General features: G+C 39.2%; 1 long non-coding RNA gene and 1 pseudogene across 1 annotated transcript; one reads left to right on the top strand and one right to left on the bottom strand.

The window, feature by feature from the left end:
- Positions 1 to 664: 664 nt before the first annotated feature.
- LOC141621287 (uncharacterized) lies at positions 665 to 1,420 on the top strand. Its single transcript, XR_012532194.1, has 2 exons — positions 665 to 885; positions 1,113 to 1,420. It is a non-coding gene; the product is annotated as an uncharacterized LOC141621287 (long non-coding RNA).
- Positions 1,421 to 18,972: 17,552 nt separating this feature from the next.
- On the bottom strand, positions 18,973 to 19,071 carry LOC141625607 (small nucleolar RNA R71; annotated as a pseudogene).
- Between the last annotated feature and the right edge of the window lie 8,814 nt (positions 19,072 to 27,885).

Raw genomic sequence — 27,885 nt, 5'->3', positions numbered from 1 at the left:
CCCGTCACGGGAGGGGATGTGCACATTAAGGGACAGGGATTGTTGTCGCTCATTGATGAGCTGGACTAGGTGGGATGGGCTGCGGTCACCCACTGGCGGCGAGGATTACCTGTTGCGATGGGTAATCTGGCAGGGCTACACCCTTTGGGGTGTAGTCGGTTACTGTGCGAGATCGAGAGATTGGGTTAGAGAATGTTTAGCTGTTTACATTGTTGGCATGTCTTACATTTGATTAGTCAGTACTGACCCCGTGTTGTTTTGTGGTATCTGCGGTGATCCATTCGGGGATGGTGAGCAGTTGGCTTAGCAGTACTGTTGATTGTGGCTGCTAGGATTGGAGGGATCGAGTCATCACGCTACCAGTTTAGAGATGCAGTGTCATGAGTATTGTAGTGGTGTCCTTGTTGTAAAGAGAGTTTGTTTTTAGTTGTATTGTATGAGATATAATAATAATTACAATTGTTCTTTTATTGTCTAATTTGATCTACCTCCTCGGGAAACCGAGATGGTGACACCGTCATACACTGGGATGGTCCTTGGTAAGGCGTTCTGGTGTGCGGGGGTGTTACAAAGTGGTATCAGAGCCGACGATTTTAGAACCTTAACCAATGAATCTAACGAATATAGGGTGTCAATTAAAATGAACCTGAGTACATCACACAAGTTTACTTTCAGAAATTTTTCACCATATGCTATGAATACATCCGTGGGATGTTGAATATATAATTTATTCAAATCTACAATGGTGTCTCCTCTTAGTTGCATACTTGTCTCACCGCCTTTTAGCTGCTAATGGAGGTTGGCTTGATGCAGGTTATGCTTAAGGAAAATGCTTCACCACAAGATACCAAGTGAACTTTCTTTACTGGTTGAATCGTGTATAATGTAATTGGTGAAATGCAGTATATTTCAGTTTAGTTTTTGGTTTTTGATAGTTGCTGCGAGATGAAATATCATCTTACTGCTGCAGAGGCTATTTCACCATGCTGCTTCTAAATTACTCCAAATCATGCTATATAACAATGACTACAAATTTCAAGTTCTGTTGCAAAACTGTAGATTTTATAAGTGATGCGCGAAATGATATTTGTTTTCCTTTTTCTTTTGCCCAGGTCGGACAATTGGATTATAGCTAAAGATGTATGACATTTTGGTTTTGACAGAGTCATGTTATAGTCAAATTTAGAAGTTGTGCAACAAGATTGAAGCCCAACAGTGAGGTTGTGCTGTGCTGTGAGATCCAAGACCCAAAATTCAAGTTTTTGTGAATGTTTAATTAGCTATAATCAATTTTAAATTTGGATGATACCAATTTAGGTTTGGATTATCTTTTGACTAGGTGTTACTGAATTGAGTCATGCTAATATAAGCTTTTGTAATGACAAATTTTATTTTCATTATAATATATGCTATTATTTTATATGTTTTGTCATTTTTTAATTAATTAATTTTTATTTTATATACAAAAAATATCAGAAAGCTTAAAATTTAAAAATGTCACGTCTAACAATGTACAGAGAAAAAGGCGGATCTGAAAATTCATAGAAAGGGCTTAGATGGCGTTTATGTAGCCCTTTACCAGCATATCAATAAATGCCACTAGAAACTTTTAGCAACATTGGATTTGACGGCATTTGAGCAAATGCTGCTACAATTTGTCGTGGCGTTTATAAATGCCGCCTTGATCAAAATTAAACGCCGTTATAGATATGCATTGTTGTAGTGCATGGTTGTGGTGGGGCCGTGGGTGACTGCTGCTGGCCGTGGCCACCATGGCTAGTGGTGGTGGTCCACGGTGGCAGCGGAGGTGGTGTAGTGGGGTCGGGTTGAGTCGGGTTTTTGAGTAATTAGTTAAGTCGGGTTTATTTTGTTTAATTTGTCATATACATATTAGTTTGTATAATTATACATATTTGGTATAATTAGATTCGTATAATTATACGTATTTGAATACATATTGGATTAGTATATTTAAATGTATTTGTATCATTAGATGCGTATATTTATACGTATTTGTATTATTATAGTATTTTAGGAAATGGGTTTTGTGAGACGGTTTTACGAGACGGACCTATCTTGTGTGACGGATTTCTTATGCGGATATGCTATGAGGTTGGTTTATCCTACTCAGTTTCATTGTTGTATTTATTTATAAAATGAGTCTTTTATCATTCATTTGCATTGAGTGAGTGGGTACTTGACATGTTATGTGGTATATCGTATTTGTTGTCCTGTCTTGTATGTCGGAGGACATGGTGGTTTGATTGGTTACTTGTTTTGGAGACGTAAGACGGTTGGGAGACCGTCTTGCGCTTAAGTCGCCTCTTGGAGCTTCCCACTCCAAGAGGGATGTGCACATTAATAGCTTGAATTACGGAGGGACTCGTGTGATTGAGACACGACGCCTGGCAAGGGATCTGGTTTGCATCCGGATGCGGTACGTCTGGGCGTGTCCCGGTACGTGTTTATGGTTATCGGTATGTCTGGGAGTGTTCTGGTACCAGTGTGGTTGTCGGTATGTCTGGGCGTGTCTCGGTACCGTGATAGTTGCTGATGGTGGTTCATTCATATCATGGTCATGTTATATGCTCACACTCGAGTCTTTTGGGGTGTCATTGTCACCTATCTCTTTTGGGGTGACCTGTGTCGATCCATATGATATCCTTTGGTCATATCCGGTGCAGGCTAAGTACAATTTGTTTAGATAGTACACGGGAGACGAGGCGAGCTTGGTGAAATTACGAGACGAGTCTAGTTGGCTAGAAGAGTATAGATGTCACGAGTTGTATTTTATTTATTTATTTGTTTACGTTTATGTAATTCATTAAATCTTACATTAATAAAATGTTTTTTCATTGGAGTTTTGAAACACTGCCTCGGGAAACTGAGATGGTAACGCTCCAATTATCTTGGCCGGATAGTTGGGGTGTTACAAAGTGGTATCAAAGCGACGATTTTGGAACCTAAACCAATGAACTAAAAAAAATGAATCTAGGAGAGTTTAAGTAAAATGAACCTGACATGAGCACAATAGGAGATCGGTTTTGGATGGGTAGGCGCCCTCATACCAAAGGTAGTGCCTATCGTCTCAGTTGGTCACTACGCGGGTGGCTAGGAGTATGGGAAATGTTATGTGAATCATGATATGAATGCATATGTGTTATGGCTTTAATATGTATTTGCATATGGAATGGAATATGATCATTAGTGAAAGTGGTATGCATACTTGTGTTTTGTGAATCGTAATAGGTTTATCATATGATAGAATCGTTTGTGTAGAATATGATAACATGTGATGGATGAATGAGTGGAAAAACGTGAATATGTTGTAGATATGATTAGTGTGTGTTGATATGAGGGACGGTAGTCCCGAATCTTGCCATGTAGATATCATATGCATATTTAAGCTTTGCTAGTGTCATTGTTAAAGCATGAATAATGATGGTTAGTGGTAGAATAGTTATGATTTTTAGAGTAATGTGCCAAAGATAGTGAGTGTGAGACTAAACCCAATCGAGTAGAGTAGTACTCGAGCGTGTTGACCAGTCACTCGACCGAGTGGACAGTTCACTCGATCGAGTGAACCTGTCACTCGACCGAGTGGGCAAATTTAAGAAACTGGAAAACTTCTAAAAGGTTTCCACTCGATCGAGTAACCTATCACTAGACCGAGTGGAGTTGCACTCGACCGAGTGCCCTAAGTACTCGGCCGAGTGGGCTTGTTTAGCTGAGAAGTTCGTTTGAAATTTTCTTTTCTACCTTGTCTTTTCATTTCTATCTCGAACCTCGTAAATTCGACATCGATTTATCTTAAAATAATTCAAAATGTCTATATTATAATTTGTTATTTGAATTACACTTTACTACTCCGCGTTTCTTGATCCGTTTTCTCAAATTTTGACTATGTAGTTGAGTCATCTTCTTCATTTTGCAATTTGAAATGGTTTTATATATACACGTGTTTATTCAAGTTTTATCAAAAAATTGCAGGACCTTGTTCGATTTCATAGTAATGGTTGATTTTCTACATCATTAGAATGGTCAAAAATTGTATTTTGATAAAAAAATTTCCCGCCATGGAGGAACTTGAAAACTTGTGCTTTTGAGTCGATAACTAAATTTTCATGCTTGTTGTTGGGTCATATTGAACAAGAAAGGCTTGACACTTGTTGTTAATGTCGAATTTTGTCTTGTATATGAAAATTTCATTTTAAAAGCTTACCTTAATCTTTGATTTTTCTAGTTGGAAACTTGTTTTAATCGTCTTATAAAGACTACCGTTATCCCTAGTGGTGTGGTGCATTGTCTTAAAAAAAATGAAGATTTCGTTGCAAATTCTAGTCTAAAATTTTGAACCAAGTGAGGAATATGAATATTTTTGATTTTACCAAATATGGTTTAAATAATATTGTAAAATTATAATATTATTTTGAGATTTTGTTCTAAAATGATGTGAATCAAAATTTTGTCATCTTAAAGGTTGACAAATTTCCTGAAAATGTTGTGAAAAGTATACATAAGCTTTGGTTTTCCGCTCGTGACATAACTTATTTACTCCTTATTATTCATCTATAAGTATAATGTGTTGTGAAGTCATGCATAAGGAATTTTTCCGCCTTAAAGTTTTATTTTCAAAAAAAAAAGAATGGTGTACCTACCCGGATTTTTGACTTTTCTAAGTTATGTGTGGTACCAATCGAATAATAATACTTTGAACTTGGTCTATTCTGACATGTACCATCACTACTACAAATACAGGCAACTACAACGGCCATTTAACAACGCTTATTCACGAAAATCATCAAAAGACGTAGAATTGATGCCGCGAATTTTACCAAACTTAATTACAATGGTTCTGTGTTGTTAACCGTTGTTATTGGTTTTAACAACGGGTCATACTTGAAAAACCGTTGTTAATATAAAAACTAATAACAACGGTTGAATCTGTAATACATTTTAACCGTTGTTAATAATTTGGCGCAAAATTAGTGAAAAGTAATCACAACGGTTATATTAGAACCCGTTTTTAATACTTTTTAACAACGGTTGTAGACTCAATAACCGTTGTTATTAATGTTATGAAAATCTTAAGAACAACAGATTGCTTTATTCTGCTATACGCTACAAAACACAAACACAAGGTAATACTGCTACTATATCATCCTCCTTTCCCCCCTGATCGTCTCTCTGTCTTCATCTCGGTCACTGTTGTCACCGTATTCTCTCCCTCATCGTGTTTATCAATCAGGTATATATATGTTTCTTAGCAACGCTTATAGATATAGGATTTTTTGGGTTATTATCTAATTTGTTGATAATTTAGCTTAATTGCTTTCCTGAATTTCGTTTATTTGTTTGCCTATTATTGTATTTTCTGAATTAGTTGCCTATTATTACGAATGTAGAATAATGACTCGAACTTGGATGATTGATGCAAATATGAGTGACCGCAACTATAAGGATGGTTTAGCTGAATTTTATGAAGTCGTTTCGAACAATTTGAAAGGTTCTTCTAGTATTGCATGTCCTTGTGAAAGATGTGGTAATATTAGCTATATGGCTTTTCCGGACGTTAAAATACACCTAGAAAAGTGGACATTTAGTTGATCCTATACACGTTGAATTTTTCATGGGGAATCATTAGAGGAAGAGAATAACTCTGAAGAAGATGATGTTGAGGTACACGAAAGGCTAACTGATGATCTTGAGTTTGCCGAGTTTTTTGAGTTGGAAGAGTTGGAAGTAGAGAAGTTGAATGTTGGGTCTATAGATAATGAAGAGAATGATGATGAGTCGATTGCTTTTGAAGATGTAGGTGATGACACTAGTAATTGGGATGACCTTAACAACATGTATGAGAAGTTGTGTGAGTCTGAAGCACCTCTGTATCCTGGTTGTAAGTTCACAAAAATGTCGGCTGTGGTGAAGTTGTATAATATCAAGGGGGCAAATGGGGTGAGTGACACATGTTTCACTAGTTTTTTAGCCTTGATAAAGGAGTTGCTTCCTGATGGTAATGTTCTACCTGTTAAGACATATGAGGCGAAAAACCTAATAAGAGGAGTGGGTATGAAATATGAGAAAATACATGCATGTCCAAATGATTGCATATTTTATCGGAAATTATATCAAAACTTAACCAATTGCCCTAAATGTTTGGAGTGGGGTTATAAGGATACGGAAGAGATCCCGGCTAAGGTGTTGTGGTATTTTCCATTGATACCAAGAGTCATAAGGATTTATGCGAATCCCGATGATTCAAAAATGTTAACTTGGCATGACACAGGAAGAATAAATGATGGAAAGCTAAGACACCCGACAGATGGTATGCAATGGAAATCGTTCTACGCTAAGTATCCCGAGTTCGGCAATGAACCTAGAAACTTAAGTCTAGCGCTGTCCACAGATGGAATGAACCCACACGGAAACATGAGTAGCCAACATAGTACTTGGCCAGTAGTGTTGGCTATTTATAACTTACTTCCATATGTGTGCATGAAAAGAAAGTATTTGATGTTGTCGTTGTTAATTTCCGGCCCTAAACAACCTGGAAATGATATAGATGTATATTTGGAACCTCTTCTAGATGATTTGCGATTGTTGTGGGATTGTGGGATAGTGGTATAGAAGTATTTGATGCATATAAGAACGAAAATTTCAATTTGAGAGCGATGTTATTGTGTACAATATCTGACTATCTGGCTTATGGCGACCTTTCTGGGCACACAATTCATGGAAAAGAGGCTTGTCCATTGTGTAGGGAGGATATCGAGTCTAAATACTTGAAGTCTTCTCGTAAGTATGTGTATATGGGAAATAGGAGGTTCTTGTATCATGACCATTGTTATCGCAAGATGCAGAAAGTATTCAATGGAAGACAAGAACTTCGTCAACCTCCTAGAATTTTGAGTGGGCATGAAGTTTATCAAAAAGTAAAGCATATTGAGATAGATTATGGGAAGAAGAGCGGCTCTAAATTGTCTACTCGTGGGTATAAGAAAAGATCCATATTTTTTGATAACCTTCCATATTGGCCTGACCTGGAGGCCAGGCATTGCCTCAATTTCATGCACATTGAGAAAAATGTCTGTGATAATATTATCAATACCCTTCTGAATGTTCCTGGTAAAACAAAGGATAACGCCGCAGCTAGGGAAGATATGAAAATGATGGGTATTAGGCTAGAGTTGGCACCACAGAAGAGAGGTAATCGTATATTTTTACCGCCAGCAGCTTATACCCTTTCACGGAATGAGAAAAAAGAGTTATGTGCATGCTTGAATGGAATTAAAGTGCCACATAGTTATTCGTCGAACATCAAAAGCCTAGTGTCGATGCAAAACCTAAAACTCACCGAGTTAAAGTCACATGACTGTCACACTTTGATGCAACAATTACTACCTGTGGCTATTCGTTCCATTTTACCCGAAAAGGTAAGATATGCTATAACTAGATTCTGTCTCTTCTTCCAGTCCATATGCGAGAAAGTCATCGATCCCGATGACGCGGATTCATTCCAGGACCTCGTTGTAACCTCTCTTTGTCAGTTGGAAATGTATTTTTCACCCTCTTTCTTCACTATCATGATTCATCTGACCATTCACTTGGTTAGGGAGATTTTGTACCTTGGGCCCGTGTACTTGAGATACCAGTATCCTTTCGAAAGATTGATGAAAGTCTACAAGGACAATACATCTAATCGGTATCGTTCGGAAGGTTGTATTGCTGAACGCGCTATTTTAGACGATGGTCTTTCATATTGTTACGCTCATCTCTCCCCTGAGGAGTTGATTGGCGTTCCTAAGAATCGTTATAGTGACTGGATGACCGGAAAAGGTATTAGGGGCCGGGTTGAAAAAATTGTGACACGTGAAATGTTGCATTTAGCACATACGTATGTGCTAAACAACGAAGATGAGGTGCAACCTTATATTCAACAACACAAAGATGAGCTCAAATACGATCACCCAAACAAGACTGAGAAGTGGATTGCAAACGAGCATACGAAGACGTTTGCAGAGTGGTTTAGGAATATTGTCTTAGAGTGTACGAATCAAACTGGTGATGACATCTCTCCTAGGTTACTACATCTTGGTTTAGGCCCAAATGCCAGGGTCACCTTTTACAGCAGTTTTGCCATTAATGGATATACTTTTTACACCCCGCGAGCAAGATGAGTTGAGCACAATGCAAAATAGTGGTGTGAGTTCTGAATTTGAGGCAATGCACTTTGCTACTTCAAAAGATAAAAAGCCTATTTGGGGAAAATGCCTTTATTATGGTGTTATTCAAGAAATATTGGTACTAGATTACATTGGTTTCACAATGCCTTTGTTTCGATGTAACTGGGTTGATAACAACCTCCATTGTGTCTGAAAGGATAAGATGGGATTTACGTTGGTCAATCTGGGTAAGGTTGGCAATAATAAGGATGATCCTTTCATAATGGCATCCCAAGCTAAACAAGTGTTCTATGTCACCGATCCTATGGATAAGAAGTGGTATGTTGTACTGTCTATAAGGAGTAGAAGGAGTAGTCCATCCGATAATGGTGATGATGATCAGGATGTCGTTTTTGAGGGAATGCATCACTCTACCACTGTATCTTATTTCGACGATGTTGACACTGATCATGAGGACACTGAAAGCATCTATATGCGTGATGACCATGGTGAAGGTATTTGTGTTAACGAAGAAACTATGACATCCAAGAAACGTCTCCGATCCTGAGATGGTTCATCAGGACACAGTGATATGGACGACCAACATTTTGAGTCATTTTCAGACGAATAATTTGATGGTTTAATTTATTGGTAAATCAATAATGGTCATTGTTAAATAAAAATTCCCAAATTTGCATGGCATGGTAAATCCTGTAGCTTAGATATGCAGTATGCATGCATGCTGGTGTTGTCTTATTTTCTTGATCTTATTATTAGATGTGGATGCTGGTGTTGAAATTGCTGAATAATGTTGCAGTATATGGTGCTTCTACTGTTACAGTATGTATTGTTACAGGTTTGGACTGTAATGGAATTACAGTAATTTAAAAAAAAAAGGTTCAACAATAACAACGGTTATATTTAAATTACCCGTTGTTACTACTTTCAACAACGGTTATAGTTACATTACCCGTTGTTATTACAATCAACAACGGTTATAGTTACATTACCTGTTGTTATTACTTTCAACAACGGTTGTAGTACCCGTACCCGTTGTCATTGATTTTTTTGACATATTTCATTTTGGCGCAAATTTGGTGAAAATATATTACGACGGGTATATTTTAACCGTTGTAATAAAGTTTTGACAACGGTTGACTTATATTGACCCGTTGTTATTAACATATAACCACGGTTTTGTTTTGAGCACCCGTTGTCAATAGTTTGTCTTAATAAAAAAACTAATTTACAAAGACATACAGCATACCACACAAACACACACAACACCAGTTCAACCGTTGGTATCCTGAGTTTATTCTTCTCTCTTCCTCGCTTTCTACATTCTCGTTGCCGGTCGTCGTCCAGATTCCGTTGCCTTCCCTTATCATCCTGCTCGTTCTCTTTATCATCATCATCATCATCAGGTATGTTCACTTTAATTTTGTGTTTTGTCATTAGGGTTTTAAGACGATCATCTTTTTTCTTTTTCATGCATCTGTTTGTTTTTCGTCTTCTTTGTTATCTTTATCATCCCGCATAATCTACTTTACTCCTCTTATTAGGGTTTAGGATTTTAGAATCTCAATCTGTTGTTTTAAATTTTCATTCCTATTAGGGTTTAGGGTTTTAGATAATACTGTGCATGTACATTGTTAAGTTGTTCATTTCCTATTTCATTCATATTTGGGTTTTAGGATTTTCATGGGTGAAAAACGGAAAAGAAGTCAAAAGAATAATAAGCCTGGGGATAATAAGCCTGGTGAGAGGGGTGCTACGAAGTGCCAGAAAGCCCTTACAGCTATAGCCGCTAAAGACCCGATGAAAATAACATGGAGCTCGAAGGGTTTCCCTACTGGTCCAAATGCGGGTTATTTATCCAGTTGCATTGGATGTTGCACAAGACAGTTTGTGCCTATCCATTTAGATGACATTAGAAATTTGAATCCAAAATTGGCGGAGTTATACTTGGCTCGTGTAAAGGAAGCCTTTATTATACCCGATGAATGCCATGATAAGTATTTAATGCATAAGGCAAGGGATGTCCTAAGGCAGTGGAAGTGTGACGTTGCTAGGGATTGGTTGTATGTGGACAAGGCAACGGGGGAGATGTGTAAGAACCCACCGGGAGACAATAAGTGTCCCACCATCAGTCAGGAACAATGGGATCTTTTCAAAGAGATGAGAACTACTGAGAAGTTTCAGGTTAAATATCCTCGCCTTTTAACGATTTACCTATCATTTTTTTAATTAATGAGTCCTTTATATAATCTTTTTATTACTTGCGCTTTTATATAATTATTTGAAGGCCGTTAGCAGAAGAAATCGTGCAAACATGTATAAATGTTACCATGTTCTCGAGGCGGTTACAGAAAGATAGAAGAGAACCTCGTAAGTAGCATGCATTCCCCTGTGAGACTTTATTTTTTAATCACACTTGGACTTGCATTGATACACATTTACATGTATAAATGTTACCATGTTAATGTGTAGGTGGCAAAGGGAGTGACCAACTTGGATCGGCATGTAACTTATAAAGAATAGCACACGCCTAAAGGATCCCGGTCGCGTGACAAATATGATGAGGAAGTGTTGGCCAACATAGTAAGCATTATTTTATTAAGACGAGTTCATTACTAACTTTATTATTTTAGTCACAAATATAATTTGAAGTTTATTTAATATATTATAGGACAACGTATTGAAGGAGGTAGAAGAAGGGAAATTCACTACCAATGGTCGTAATGACGTTCTTGCTAGAGCGATTGGCCGACCCGAACATCCAGGTCGATTGAGGGGCGTCCGTTACAGGTTGGAGTAACGAAATATTATGGGACAACCGCCCGATAAAGAAGAAAAGGAAGACTAAGTCTCGAGAAGGCCGACATGGTACCATTTACTCTATTACTTTCATTTAAGTTCAATTCACATGTTATTGTTGGGATAAAAATTGCTGAAACATTACATTCTTGGCACGCAGACTTGATTAATGGCATCCGTACTACTAAAGTTGAATGCTTTGAGGCAAGCTTTCCGAAGAAGAAGTGAAGATGATAGAGGATGTCATTTATAAAGGGGGTAATAAGGTACAACAGATTGGTCAAGAGGCCGCTACTACCTTGGCAATACATGAGAAGGAAGTATCGGTCAACGAGATTCGAAAGATCGTGTACCTAATGCTTCAAGTTGTAACAACTAAAGCCGATCAGGTACCTAATACTTCCTTATTTTTCTTTTTTTTTTTTTTTTTTTTTTTTGGGTAAGATCGGGGGTGTGTTCCCCGCCACTCTAATGCTATAACTTCTGACATCGTGCCATTGGTTAATTTTATTAGGTAAATAATGGGTCTGAAAAGGAGATGCAACTTGAGAAGACGGTGATGGAAAACAAGATACATCCCCTTCAAGTCGGTTCACTGTTTTCGATGAAGGTGTGCATGAAGTGTTTAATTAGTTAAATTTATATGAATTCTATTAAATTTTGGGATATAATAATGTATGTGTATATTCTTCAAAGCCGTAAACAAGAGGCCGTTATTCTTGCTGACCCTAAATTCGAAAATCCATATGTGCGTGTTGGCCGGGTCTCGTAGAAATGCACACCAAATCAAAGATCGAAACGTAGTTCATGGCGAAAAACTTTTGCCGAATCATACAAAAGTAGAGATAACTATAGTCTTTCCAGGCCATGAAAACTTTCAACTGCCTGTCCCAGTTCGTGACGACATTACCATTCTGGGAGATGCGGTTGGAAGTTTCATCCAATGGCCTGAATCTCACATCTACTTGGCTCGGTCGTCTCCGCCTCAGCCGAAAGCAGTAAGGGTTAGAAGAAATACCTTTATATATATGTTAAATTTTTAATTATTGAATGTTTTTATATGTTAAATTTATATGTTATTTTTTTTTTGTAGGGAACAAAAAAGCCGGCTTTGGCGGATAAGCCTAAGTCCACAGATATGCCAACTACCTCGTCGAGACAACAACTTGATGAGGTATTTAATTAACTTCTCCATTTTTATGAAAACCTCCCTTTAATTTTTTTTGTTTCTGTATTTCTAAAAAGCGTGGAAATTTTTTGTATGTAGGGAACAGAAAAGCCGGCTAAGGCGGATAAGCCTAAGTCCCCGGACATGCCAACTACCTCGTCCAGATAACAACTTGATGAGGTATTTAATTAACTTCTCCATTTTTTTTAAAACCTTGCTCCCTTTATTTATATTTTGTCTGTATTTCTAAAAAGAATGGTAATTTTGTGTAGAGGACAAAAAAGACTGATAAGCCTAAGTCCCTAGTCATACCTGCTACTACTACCTCATCATTGAAAGAGCAGGTTGATGAGGTATTTAGTTAAGTACATTTTTATTTTTATTACTTCAACTAGGATATGTTACCTTTGGATTTTTTATTATTTTAATTATCTACATGTGTAGGCTGGTGGTAGTAGCACAAAATCAAAGAATCATTATTTCCCCGAACTGAAAGAAGTTAGGAGTTTAAACTCCTCAAAATATTCTGGGAAGGATTACATGCAAAAAGTAAGAACAGTGACGATGAGGAAACTGCATGAGGAGGCTTGCCGTCGCATAGCCAACGAGCAATTGATAATTATTCCGCTCGAGGAGGATATTCTAGGGGTTGAGCGTGAAGCACTTATGTCATAGGATATGCTAGCCATTTGGGCTGGCCTAGACCAGATTGATGTCCAACACCTATTTGTTTGGATGAAGTAAGTTTCTTAATAAATAATTTCATATTCTAATATTCTGACTACTCGATAGTGTTTTAAATACCGGAATTAATACCGTAATAATGTAAGATATTGAAATTGAGAGTGATCCCCGGGAAGAAGATTCCATCTGATCAATACGGATTCCTGTGCAAAAATCTGTGTTTAATACTAATACAATACCTAAAGATCAAGATTCCGATGTGAGCCTTCTCTCGTCTGTTTGTTTTTATGTAATAATAAGCCCCTCGCCAGCCGGATAGCATACAATGTGGATACTACGTTTGTCGGTTCATGTTGGAGATTATTAGGCGAAGATTTATCCTTATTCCAGAAAAGGTTAGTAATTTAATAATGTGTTTATTACTTTTTTAAAATTAGAGCTGATGTTGTCTTGCTTGCTGCTATACCTTGATGTTGCTATGCAGTATTTGATGTTGCATTGTTACAATAATGTCTTGTCTTTGCTTTTTCCGCAGTATGTAATCAACCCGTCACAAGAGATTCAGCCATACAAAAGTTTAGATATAGACGAGGTAAGGGACATGTTGGGCAAATACGTCTTAGAAAATAGAAATACATGATACTCAGAGCTTAGATCAGGTTATTAGTAAATTTTTTGTTGAAGGAATGATTAGTTCATGTAAATTTAACTCCTTGTAAGTATATATATATATATATATATATATATATATATATATATATATATATATATATATATATATATGATGCTTCGTTGTGGTTGAATTGAATCTATTGAGTTCTGATGAACCCAGCTGTGATTTATGCTGGCGCTGGTATATGGTGCTGCTAATATATGCAGGTTTTTGAATGGCATGAAACATATTTAATTTTTAAAAACATTAGGAGTTCGTAATAAAAACGGTTACTAAAAAAACCGTTGTGAATACCTTTCACAACGGTTACTAAAACAAAAAACCGTTGTGAATACCTTTCACAAATACCGGGCATAATATTCAACAACAGGTTTTAAACGAAGAACCGTTGTTAAAAGTCTTCACAATTTTGGAGGGAAAGTTACAACAACGGGTTTTAAACAAAGAACCGTTGTTACTACAAATTTCAACAACGGGTATGTAGCATATACCCGTTGTTAAAAGTCTTCACAATTTTGGAGGGAAAGTTACAACAACGGTTGTACATATCACAACCGTTGTTATATTATTCCCACCAAATTTTTGAAACACTTTCCACAACGGCTTACACGCAACAACAACGGCTTTTAACCGTGGTGAATACTTTCGACAACGGTTTAAGTAAATAACCTAACCGTTGTAAATACCTTTTACAACGGCCGTTTTAACAACGTTCGATTTTTGTTTTTACAACGGTTTTTACCCGTTGTTATAGCCTGTATCTGTAGTAGTGCATCCTATGACGGATTACCTTGTATTAAAATTTTCGAGAAATTTGAAATAAATGCCCGTTATGTTAAAGTTTTTAATATAGCATTTGCATTTGATCTAGTTTGAGTAGAATTTCATTAGAGTTGAGTTTTGAAGTTGCATCGTTTTCTAAAGTTCATCATATTTCGAGTGTGCTATTAGGGCAATTCTCTTTTTTTGGTGTTGACCCTTGATTTCCTATCCCCTCCATGTTATTTGATTTCCTATCTTTTCCATATCCGTTTTGGCTTGTTTTAATTCCCAACATCCTTATCCGTAGAGTTAACCCGGAATATCCGGGCATAGAGTTGTGTGTGAGCCCGAAAGAGTGTTTTCTCACCCTAGCCTTAGGCATATGTTTCCGACAAGATGAGTGATTTTGGATGTAGTCATCAAGTTTGATAATTTGGGAACACTAGGACGATAGTTGGCCCATGTAATGCCTTGAGTATGGTGAATTGATCAGGAGAGACAGCTAGGACAGTAGTGGTGTGTAATCGAAATTGGATACTTATCGGTTGTGTGGACTCATAGATAGTGAGCGCAATTTGAGAACATGTGAGGATGACCTTTCAGCATAACTCAAATGTTTTGGTTAGCATGTGGTCGAGTTAGAATTTGTAAAATGATGAGGGAATAATTGAGGAACTAGGGGTAAGGGAGAGCGATGGCATAAGCTGACAGAAGTTGTGGAGAACATGAGATGTGACTTGAGTAGTGGTGTGAGTTGAATATATGTTGACAAAATCTAGGAATCTAGAATACTAGATATAGAGTACTAAGCGACAAATGAGTTGGAGATTTTGCAAGTGGTAACCCATCATTTAGTGAGGATTTGGTTGTAAGTTTCAAGTGAACCCGTGTGAGAAAGTATAATCGTGGATGAGTTGAGCTTTAGTAATCGGGATATATGTAATTGTCGATTTGGTATCACCAAGTTTGGTTTTGTGGTCATGAGAGTAAGAGTGTAACACCCCCATACCCCAAGTGCCTTACCAGGACCACTTAAAGCACGAGAATGCTACCATCTCGGTTACCCGAGGCAATGTATATCAAATAGACAATAAAGAAACGTACTTAAATAAATAAGTTTAAAGTGATACAAGTCCAAATCTCAAAACTGATAAAACAAATACAACTATATCTCAAAATTGAAATAAAAGTAGTTCATGACACAGCGGAAGACTCTAGTGACTCATGTGATGACTCCATCTCAGCTATCCTATGCGCATCAACTCATACCTGCTCAATAACTGCTCACCATCCCCGAATGGATCACCACAGTTTTTAAAACAATTAAACGATGTCAGTACTGATTACACAAACGATACAACCAAAGCAATACAATAATCCAATCCAACCAAACCAATCTCCATCAAATCACCACACACCTGACTACACACTAAAGTGTGTAGTCCTGCCAGAATACTCATCGATACAAGTATTGCACACCGTCAGTGGGGAACCGCAGCCGTTCTCACCTAAGCCCCGCTCATCTCATTCGAGCGATAAATCCAAGTTCCTAAATGTGCACATCCCTTTTGTGGCGGATTCCACAGAAGACAAATCAAGGGCGTGAAGCCACTCCCGCAAGTGACTCCACTCAGCCGAGGACGCACCTCGCAAGCCACAGATAGTTATACAATCAACAATACAATCAACCATTACCAAATCCAATACCGACATGATATACAATAACAACAACAACAACAACAATCACTAACCAACAATGCCATGTAAACAATACTGAGTAAGGAAACCCTACCTGGAATAGCAATCACACGACCGTCACAGCAGCTAATCAATACCGTTCCTCTACGAATCCTTCTCCTATAACACATATACATACAATTACCACCAAATCCACACAATACACCCAATTCCCTCAAATATACCCAATTAGGGTTTTGAACAAACTTATCAAAACATTATAAAAATTACACAAAAAGCTTACCCTCGACACAACGATCACAACGGCGTAAAGAACAGGATAATCTAACGATCCTAACCTTGAGATTTGCTAATAATGCGACGAATGCCCGGCTAAATCAACCCGTAAGACTCACTTACTCGATCGAGTGTCACACGTACTCGATCGAGTACCCATCAGGTCAGATACTGTTTTGCGTAAAAATATACTTACTCGACAGAGTAAATCCCACTCGATAGAGTACCCATAGACATAGAAAACCGTAGTATTACAAAGAGTGGGGGCATTTAATGCGTAAGAATTCAATCTTATGGTTGATAAGTTTGATAATTTGTGAGACATAATGTGACCGTTAACCTAAGTACATAGGAATTATGTGTGAAAGTGGTTGTGTCGGACTCCGACCCTGAGAGTGGCAGTATAGATGTTTCTTGTAAAATTGTCTCTCAAACGTTATGGTAAAACGTCCACGGTGTACATCGTGATTTTGTTGTAGTGCTTGAGTGGGTGATGATTGATGCGTGTCATTTATATGATGTTTTACACCCTATTTTGCACGCATTTCAGAGCTCAATTATGTAGTTTATGCTACTATTTGCCCCATTTCGTCTACTTTCGTATTTTTATGTAATATTGCAGATTTATGCCGAAATAAGTAGAAATCAAGCTAAATCCGTCCCCAAGTACTTGGCATTTTATTTGACATGAAGTATTTACTCGGGAAACGAACATGGTGCGCATTTCGAGGCCTGAAAGACAACTTTATGAAGATTTAGAAGCGGACTACCAGCTATAGTGGTCGATCGACTGATGCTTATGGTCGACCGACCAGAGCACGAAGATCAGAGGCCATTGTTCAGCGATAGTCAGTCGATCGACTGGTCATAGTGGTCGATCGACAATCACACGAGCTGACGCGCAAATTAAAGAAATAGAACGAGAATTCCGAAGCCCATTGTATTTTTAGGTTTTAGAATAAAGTTACGTATGTCTACCTATATAACGTAATTCTCTCTATTCTGAAAATCAGGGAGTCTTGGAGGGAAATACCTAGGGTTTGATATTAAGTTTTGCATTAAGGGTTTACATTCATTCAATACAATTTACTTTTCGTTCGTGCTTTCCGATTCTCCTTACTTCCATTCGGTATTTTTCTGTTCTTTAGTTCAGTTTCGTTACTTTGTTCGTTCATAGATTAGAAATTGTTAGAATAGTTTTCCCAAAGCCAATTATTGTTTTATGTTAATCATTTATTTAGCTATTTTAGTCATGAATTCGTCTGTTTTATTAGTCAATTTTATCGTTGTTATTATTTCCAGTATGAGTAGCTAAACCCCATGTGCTAGGATGTAGGGAATCTGTAACGTAGGCGGCATTAGAATAGTATGACCTGAAATCGCATCATGGTCGATCGACTGGGTTCCCTGGTCGATCGACTGGCCACGCGAGATTAGCTTCATTTTAATTAATTTAATTGCTATATTTGACGAATCGAGTGCACGCGACTAGTTGAATGTTTAGGAATTGACCGACCCGATAAGATCGAAAGATAGGGGAGGGAGATAGACTACCTAATTAAGACGACTAAATTAATGAGATCGAAAGATAAGTTAATTTAGACTTTTAAATCACTTTTCAGGACGAAAGTTAGCATTAGTGATGTTAGGGACCCGTAGCTAGATCGAAACATACTACCTGTTAAGAATGGACCGAGAGGACTTCTTATTTTCCCGTCTCACGTGATTGTTTTAGACCTACCTAGTGTACCGCCGCCGAAACTACAGTGAACCGACCATCTTAGTACCCTTTTTATATTTGATTCCATACATTTCTTTAGTTTTCTTTTAATTTCATTGCCATTAGTATAGACCAACTCAAAACAAACCCCCACAATTGTTACTTAGACTAAAATTAAGACAGCTATTAATTGCATTCGCCTCTCTGTGGTTCGACCCTGACTGCCACTAGCTATAGTAGTAGTTTGGACTATAAATATTATTTTTGGTGCATACAACGACAGACATCAAATTTTGGTGCCGTTTCCGGGGAGGCAATTGTTTAAAATTTTTAGTTGTTTCTATTTTTAGTCTTTCTCATAGTTTAAGGGACATATGTTCCATAAACTATTCTCATATTCTACTTGTAGTTTCTTCTTATGCGCAGGTCACAGGGTGGTGAATTACTACCGTTCAATCCTGAGATTGAGAAGACTTTGCGTGAGTTGAGACGATCATCTAGAGTATTGCCGACAGAGGAAGAGATGAGTACTCTGTCTAGTTACTACGAGAACGAGCTGTTTGAGGAGGATCCACCTTCGTCACCTATTTCTACTTCTTCAGCAGAGACTGTCACATCTCCAGACATGGCTGAAGAAGCAAGTATAGCCAGTCACTCTGAGCCGACAACTGAGAATCTCTATAAGGGATTCGCATTACCAGGGACGGATAGAAAATTCGAGCCGAAACCGTCCTATATCACTTGGTTGAGAGAAACCAATTCGGGGGAGCTGCAAATGAAGATGTAGCCAAACATATGGAGACATTCATTGACTATTGTTGTTCCATACCCCCACCAACCGGTGTGACCCAGGACCAGGTGAAGGAGACGATGTTCATATTCTCTCTTCGTGATGCTGCAAGGGAGTGGTACCGAGACCTGGATCGAGCTGCTAACGGGATCACTGATTGGAAGTCGCTGACCCTAGCATTCTACAAGAAATATTTCTCTGCTTCGAAGACAAATGTCATTAGAGCTCAGTCACGAGCTTTAAACAGGATCCTGATGAGAATTTTCATGAGGCATGGGTTCGTTTCAAGAAGCTGGTGCGAACTATTCCGCATCATGGGTTTGAGAAATGGAGCCTATGCAATCAATTTTATAATGGGCTTTATGACGATCAGAGGGCTATCCTAGATGCGGCAGCTAATAGTAGATTCCAGGAGAATATTGGAGAAACTAAAGGGTGGAAAATTATTGATGATTTGGCCACCCATAAAGCTGAGTATGGAAATTCCAGGGGAAATCAAAGGAGAAGTGCTGAATCCCCTTCTGTAGCTGCATTAGAGGCTCTTACGGCGAGATTTGATAAGTACGAGTTGGGAGGAGTTTCAAAAGGAGGGATCTATCATGTGAATGCTGTTTCAGACGGTCCTTTCGTCTGCAAGAGATGTGGAGGAGAAGGACATGTTTCAGACAACTGCAGCAGTCCATATGAGTCTTGTGCTGCTTTTCAACATTATAGGCAGACAAACACTTATTTTGAGCCGAATGTCCATCCGAACTTGAGGTGGAGTACACAAAATGTCCTAAATCCGACTCCACCTCCACAGCAACAGCAGCAGCAGCAGCAGCAGCAGAATTATGTGCCCCCTCATAAGCAGCAGCAGCCATATCAAAAGCCTTTGTATGTTCCTCAGCAGCAGCAGCAGTCCCATGGCTCCGATTTTGCCGAGTTGAAAAATTTGTTGCTGAAAGAGTCTCAAGCTAGAGAGGCCGGGATGAAAATGTTGGAGAGCCAAATCGCTCAATTGGCTAGCAAGAGTGCAACTCGAGCTCCAGGGCATTTACCGTCGCAGACGGATCAAAAGGAGACCCTTAATGCTATTACTTTGAGGAGTGGGTCCACCCTTGAGGGGCCCGCTATGGTCGAGGAAGCTACTGGAAAAGATGAGGCAGAACCAAGTAAGAAGAAGGCTGTAACGGATAATAGCAAGAAAAAGACTATCAGCAGGTATGTCAGTCGATCGACTGACATACCCAGTCGATCGACCAGTCCGCGAAGTGACACAGATACTGTTCCTGTAGAAGTCAGTCGATCGACTGGCATGCATGGTCGATCGACTGACTATGCTGCTGATGGCGAGTCTTTTCGTCCTCCAATGCCAAATAACTTGAGGGACCACTTGTTTCGGGGTACGACTACTCCGAAAATATTAAGGCAAGACCCAAATGCTGATGGGTCAGTCTCGATTCCAAAGTATGACCCGATGACGATTAATGGTTCATTTTTGAGACGGTCTGAAGAAGGGTCAAGCTACAACAAAGAGAAGGTAGTGGATTTTCAGCCTAAATCCACCGATACCGGCATGAGAGACCTAGAGGAGAGGGCTAAGTTGCTTCTTACAGCCCCTTATCCAGAGAGATTAGTGCCGACAAAGGAACAGGTATCATTCAACAAATTTGAAAATGTTATTCGCAGCTTAAATGTGCAAGTTCCTTTTCTTGAGTTAGTTAATCAAGTGCCTGCTTACATGAAATTTATGAAGCAACGTTTGTCTAAAAAGAAGTCACTTGAAACTGTGCAATCTATCGCACTAACTGAGGAGTCATGTTCCTATTTAACTCATACTGCACCTCATAAGCTAAAAGACCCAGGTAGTTTTTCAGTTCCATGTAATATTGGCACCTTTTCAATTGAGAAGGCATTATGCGACCTAGGAGCCAGTATTAGTGTCATGCCTTTGAGTCTTGCTAGGAAGTTGAAACTGACTAGGTTTGCAGTTACCAACATGACAGTACAGATGTCTGATCGATCTGCAGTCCAGCCTATAAGAGTCTTAGAGGACATTCCTGTGCAAATAGGAAAGTTATTTTTCCCTGTTGACTTCGTTGTACTAGATATGCCCGAGGATGCCCACATTCCTATCATATTGGGTAGACCATTTCTGCACACTGCTGGTGCAGTTATAGATGTTGGTTCAGGGACTCTAACCTTCAAAGTAGGGAAGCATTCCATTGTCTTTGCCCAGACAGCTAAGAAGAAAGACCCCATGTGGCCAGTCACTTGTAATACGGTTTCTGAAAAGAAATCCTATTTTGTGCTTCCTGATATGCCTGCCTCTATGCATGTTTCTGCTATAACACCTCCGCCTCAGATTGGGAGCAAATTGGAGGAAAATTCTTCTGTTTTGGATATTGCAGGAGCTGGTTTGGGGAAGGAAGTGTCGCATGTTGCTCCAGCTGTGAAGGAGCCTATCGTTCAAAGAGGCGGTTTAGGATGTCTTAGCTATGGCACTGATGAGGAGCCTGATGAGGAGCCAGTCAAAGTGACGGAGTCCGATTTGGATTTTGACGAGTTAGATGAAGTTATTGATTGGGGAGATGCTGAAGCTGTTGATCCATTGAGTTCCGCAGATGTTGAAGTTGATAGGAGTGCAGCTGAGCACGGTAGAGGCTACTTCTTGTAGCCAGAAGCCGAGCAAGTGGGCCATTCCGTGGCCATTCTTAATCAACTATTAGTTGATTAAGACTTTACAAAAACATTCACTTTATTGCTTTCGTTAGACTTTTTATTTATTGTTTTTGTGTGCGCGAGACTTCGCATTTTAATAAGTTTTCTTAGGATTTTTAAAGACTTTAGACTTTACATTTGGGTTTTGTGCATTTTTGGGCGCGTTATTATGTGTATTTGCAGGTTTATAGACCATGTTGGCTCAATATATTGAGCTAATTCGAAGAAAATCAGAACTTACAGCAGGTTTTCCGGTCGATCGACTGCCTCCTATGGTCGATCGACTGAGCTGCGACTTCCAGGAGCTTCGTTCTTGTTCACTCTGTCGATCGATAGGTGATGTGGTCGATCGACCATGTTCGCTGTTGTACCTGTTTTCGATCACTACCCTGCTGTGTTTGGTCGATTTGCGGAGTTGAGGGAGTCTTTTCTCCACTTTATTCTCCGACTCATTTCTGTTTTCTTCCGTTTCTTTATTTTACACATAATGTTGCGTTTAATAAATTGTTTTCTCGGATTTACGCGTGGTACTTTTGCTTCTTTTCGGTACTTATTGGTAGCATCTGTGCTCACAAACCTCCTAGCTCACGCTGGTTTGGGGAGGTTTCCTTTTACTGCGCTTAAAGTCTTGTGAGTTTCCGAGCTTCATTTCATGTCTTCTTTAGTTATTTATCGCAAAATCCCTTTTCCTTTTGCTTCTTTATAAATTATTTTGCACAATGAGGACATTGTGTGATTTGGTTTGGGGAAAGGTTTTGCATTACACTCACATGTTTTAATGCATTTCTGTTTCACGTTTATTGCATTTCAGTTTGCATTGTTTATTTCATTTCCTATATATATATATATATATATATATATATACAAAAAATTCAAAAAAAAATTTCAAAAAACTCAAAAATTCAAAAAAATGCACGTTTATTTTAGCATATAGGTCGAGTTGGAACGGTAGTATTTCAATGATGACATTGCATTTTCATCCGTTTATGCCTAAGCCTTGCTAATTGACATGTTATTAGTAGAATCATATGTATAGTCTACGAGTTTTCGTTAATTCTTGTTGGACTTGAGACTTGACTTAGATTTTTGGCAAACTACATCATTTGCTGAGGTTTAGAGCTTATAACTGGTGTCATCCATGACCAGTTCATTTAGGAATGTGAGTAGTTACTCCTTATGAGACATGTTACATAAATTTGCATAAATGTGAACTTAATCTGCCTAATACCTGTGTGCATTCGGGTTCGTGGTTTGTTGACACATGTGGTAGAGGTTTCCCTTTATTCATTTTACCCATAAACCCCTCATAGCCAAATTTAGCCTTTTGTCCCTTAACTACATCCTATATTTAGCCTGCCTTTGTCAAGCTAGTGGTCTTAGTTTTTGGAAATGTGTTTATTGCGGTTTGGTTATTTTACTCTTTATTGAGATGTTGGTGAAATGGTGAAAGGGAAGGAAAGAAAAAGATTTGAAAAGAAAGAAAAACGAAAAAAAAATAGAATAAGAAAAAAAATGATTCGAAAAAAATAAATCAGTCTATCGACCGGTTCCATTGGTCGATCGACCGTTGACTGCAGCAGAAAAAGAAAATTTGATTCCATACATTTCTTTAGTTTTCTTTTAATTTCATTGCCATTAGTATAGACCAACTCAAAACAAACCCCCACAATTGTTACTTAGACTAAAATTAAGACAGCTATTAATTGCATTCGCCTCTCTGTGGTTCGACCCTGACTGCCACTAGCTATAGTAGTAGTTTGGACTATAAATATTATTTTTGGTGCATACAACGACAAGCATCAATGATGTTGTTATTGTTATCCCCTAAGAGTAATGAGTGATTAGGCCGTACCCCTGAGTTAGAGTAAGGGTTGTGTTTACCGATATGACTAGAGTTTCACACTACGGTGTAATTGCTGGTGATAAAATAGTATGTTTGTGTTTGTTGTATGCTTTGGATGTTTTGTTTAAGCTATGTAGTAATGACGGCCATAAGGCCGATAGCTGTGTTTGATTCAGTTGTTTAATGGTATATGAGTCACCTTCGGGATTTATTAGCATCTATGTGATGGAATAGGAAAGTTTGGAAATGGGTTTGGAAACGGAAATGTTATACCCAGGTGACACTCGACCGAGTGAACTATGCACTCGACCGAGTGGTCTTCTACTCGGTCTAGTGGCCTTCTGAACTCGACCGAGTGGTCTGCTTTGACCCTTGTCTTGTTGATATTTGACCAAATATTGAGCATGTGACTTTGTTTCGCGGTTTATATTAGTTGACTTGTGTTGGATGATCATGATTGACCTTACATGGGTGATATATGTGAATTGTTTACGCTTGATCATATGGTGTAGAAGTTTGCAAGTAATGGAAATCGTTGATTCGACATGAGTTGGTTGATGACAGAATTGATATGAAAACCTTGTTGATGTGTGTTAATCGACATGAGTTGGTTGATGACAGAATTGATATGAAAAATGCAAGTTATGTGTTGCATAGTGGTCATTTGCATGATTGTGTGTATGGTCTTCCATATAAGCGGAAATGTTGGTAATAGATGGGAATGGATTATTGAAAACACATGTGTGATCATGTGATGGATTTGACGCGGTATATGCGTGGCATAGTATCTGGAAAATGGAATGTTGAACATGGTTGAGTCACATGACGAGCGACGTTGCATCATTTGGTTGTTTCATAGAGTCTGCATGTTTATATTTAATTTGTATACAGGTGCATGTATGAGATTAGACGTGGTATATATGTGTGTAATAGTAATAATCGAGTTATATCCCGAGACTGATGCGTAGACTTAGAACCAATTGAGTTGGGAGTTGTTATGGGATTAGGGTTTCGAACCGTGGGCTGAACCTAGTACTTTGATGTTTGGGAGGCTCTTAGAGTAGGGTTATATCATGGCATTAGAAATATGTGTGATTTATTTATGGACTTACAATAAGTAGGAGAGAGTGTTGAACCTAGAACATGGTCACTTGTGGAATTTAGTAATGGGTGTATGAGACCGTATTTTTAAGGTTGATAGTTGAACTTCGGGACGAAGTTCTCTTTTTGGGGGAGTGAATGTAACAATTTAGAAGTTTAGGAAAAAGAAAGTGTGGAATGTGAGGAAATAGTGAGAGTTGTGAGGAAATAGTGAGAATGGAACACCGAACTTTGGGAAGAGAGTACACATAAGATTTGAGAGAATAGTCGGAAAGGGAAGAATGAGGTGAAACTTCGGGGACGAAGTTTATTTTAAGAGAGGGAAGATTTTAATACTCCGTATTTAATAATAATAATAATAATAATAATAATAATAATAATAATAATAATTTATTTAAACGAGTTATGTTGAGACAGAATAATAATGATTACAATAATAATAATAATAATAATAATAATAATAATAATAATAATAATAATAATAATAATAATAATAATAATAATAATAATAATAATAATAATAATAATACATTATACATTATACATTATACATGTATTACACTCCCACCATATACATATATACTCCTTTATCCTTATCCACCCAGCCCTTATCACTTCATTCATATTTCCGCCACACAAAATTAGAGAGAATTAGAGAGAGGAAAGAAGAGAGAAAAAGAGAAGAAAAGGGAGATTTGCCTTTTGTCCCTCCGCCTCGAGTTCGTTAGGTAAGACCGTCTTATGCTAGCCTTTATGTTATTATTTTTATACCTTTGACCCGTCCCGATCTTGACCCATCTTTGACCCGCCTTGGACCACCAATGGACGGCCGTTGACCACCCAAAACAGACCTTGACCGAGTAGAAAAATGGGTTTTTGGGGGTTTGTGTGTCGCGGGTTAGGGCTTCGGTTTTGAAGGGGTTGCGGGTTGGTTTAGGTCTGGGAATGGGCAGATCTAGGTTGGGGGTGGTCAGAGGAGTAGAGTGGTGGTTGTGGGTGGCCGTGAGGGTGGCTGGAGGTGGCGGTTTCAGAGGGAGTCGGGTTGTTGTTGTTTTTGTTGTTGTATGCGGTTGTTGTTGCAGTTGTTGCTGCTGTTGTGGGTTGTGGCTGCCGGCATGGTGGCCACCCTTAGACCCACCGTGGTCAGCCCAACACAGTGGTTGTGGTGGTGGCCACGTCGGTGGCGGTTTGTTCGTGCGTTGTGTTGTCGCGGGTGGTTGTGGTGTTGTCGTTTGTTGTTGTTGGTGTCGGTTGTGGTGGGTCGTGGGTGGCTGCTGCTGGTCGTGGCCACCACGGCTAGTGGTGGTGGTCCACGGTGGCAGTGGAGGTGGTGTAGTAGGGTCGGGTTGAGTCGGGTTTTTGAGTAATTAGTTAAGTCGGGTTTATTTAGTTTAATTAGTCGTATATGTATTAATTCATATAATTATACATATTTAGTATGATTCGATTCGTATAATTATACATATTTGAATATGTATTAGATTAGTATATTTATACGTATTTGTATACATTTTGGTATGATTAGATGAGTATATTTATACGTATTTGTATTATTATCGTATTTTAGGAAATGAGTTTTGTGAGACGGTTTTACGAGACGGACCTATCTTCTGTGACGGATTTCTTATGCGGATATGTTATGAGGTAGGTTTATCCTACTCAGTTTCATTATTGCATTTATTTATAAAATGAGTCTTTTATCATTCATTTGCATTGAATGAGTCGGTAATTGGCTTGTTATGTGGTATATCGTATTTGTTGTGTTGTCATGTATGTCGGAGGACATGGTGGTTTGATTGGTTACTTATTTTGGAGACGTAAGACGGCTGGGAGACCGTCTTGCACTTAAGTCACCTCTTGGAACTTCCCACTCCAAGAGGGATGTGCACATTAATGGCTTGAGTTAGGGAGGGACTCGTGTGGTTGAGACACGACGTCTAGCAGGGGATCCGGTTGGCTTTCGGACCTAGTACGTCGGGGCGTGTCCCGATACCTGTTTGTGGTAATCGCTATGTCTGGGCGTATCCCGGTACCAGTGTGGTTGTCGGTATGTCTGGGAATGTCCCGGTACCGTGGTGGTGGTGGTGGTTGATGGTGGTTCATTCATATCATGGTCATGTTGTATTCTCACACTCGAGTCGTGTCACACTTTATTTATTTAATGAAACTTAGATTTGTGTGTCTGTGTCATTGTCAACTATCTCTTTTGGGGTGGTCTGTGTCGATCTATATGATATCTGATGGGGCATATTCTGCACCCGCCGACCGAGTCAACATATTGAGCAAGGTCAAAGTCAAAAGACAGCAAGTCAACGTATTAGACAGCCTAACCGACTCAGCCTGTCACTTGGGTCTCGGCTAGGCAACTAGCCAGCCGGGAGGCATATTCGCGTACTCACATCCAGTCCCCTCGGCATGGAGTCAACCAGGCCAGCCGGCCTGCCATGGGTCCCGCGGCCGAGGGTAGAACAGTTTTTCCACCTGCTCTGCCACTTGGCCACTTGGCCACTACGTGACAAAAGGTGAAAGTCTATAAATACTCCTCAATCCTCATTGAGAAATCAAATCCAATAATCCACAATTCATCCATAAACTCACTATTAATCTGGTATAAACTCCCTTATCTCTCTACAATATACTTTGCCAAGTAACACACAACTTAATCTCTTTAAGTTTACTGACTTGAGCGTCGGAGTGAGTACGCTCGGTACCAAGCCGAGCCCTCAGTTTGTTCATCTTTACAGGAGAGACCGAGAGGAAGAGACGAGCAAAGACATCATTCACCAAGCTTACGTGGTAACAAATCCTGCTCCGGAATTACACCCGGAACAATTGGCGCCGTCTGTGGGAAACTTAGATACTAAAAGCTAATCACCTACCTTACACAAAAAACACAAAAAACAACCAAAAAAAAACCATTCAAAGAGCTAAGAAGATGTCAAAACAGCCAGAACTTGTGAGTGTAGAAACTGAATTCTACCAGGATGAGACATTCCCTAATTCTGAGATCGGGCAGTCCCCCACCGGCCGAGTGATTGAGCCAGTGAAGTACGGGATGCCAAGAGAGCCAGAAACACCGCTGCCGACCGGCCAAGTCACTGTCATGGGACATGTGGTCGATGCAGCCAAACTGAAGCTATTCCTGGACCTGATGGGTGGTACGCCGGTTACTCCTGTCACGGCGACAGAGGCGGCAGCACCTCCACTGGTGACCAGGGCCCAAAAAGTGACTCCGAACAACTTGACCGGAGTATTACAAGAAGCTGGGCATGCAAGGACGCCGGCGGTGCCCGTGGTGCCAGTGGCAGACCAAAGTCCTTCCCCCACTCGCGGAAGGACAGCGTCGCCATGGCAACAACGAGGCCACCCCCGACGAAATGAAGAAAGAAGTCCGACTCTCCAAAGTCGGACAACAAGAAGCCCTTCCCGCCACAGAGAGAGAAGCCGGACTAGGATTGCGAGGAGCCGATCGCCGCGTGTCATTCGGC

This window comes from Silene latifolia, chromosome X (genome assembly GCF_048544455.1).
Source record: "Silene latifolia isolate original U9 population chromosome X, ASM4854445v1, whole genome shotgun sequence".
In the NCBI taxonomy this organism is placed as follows: Eukaryota; Viridiplantae; Streptophyta; class Magnoliopsida; order Caryophyllales; family Caryophyllaceae; genus Silene; species Silene latifolia.
Note: the sequence above shows the minus strand (reverse complement) of the source record. Positions and strands in the feature narration are given on the sequence as shown.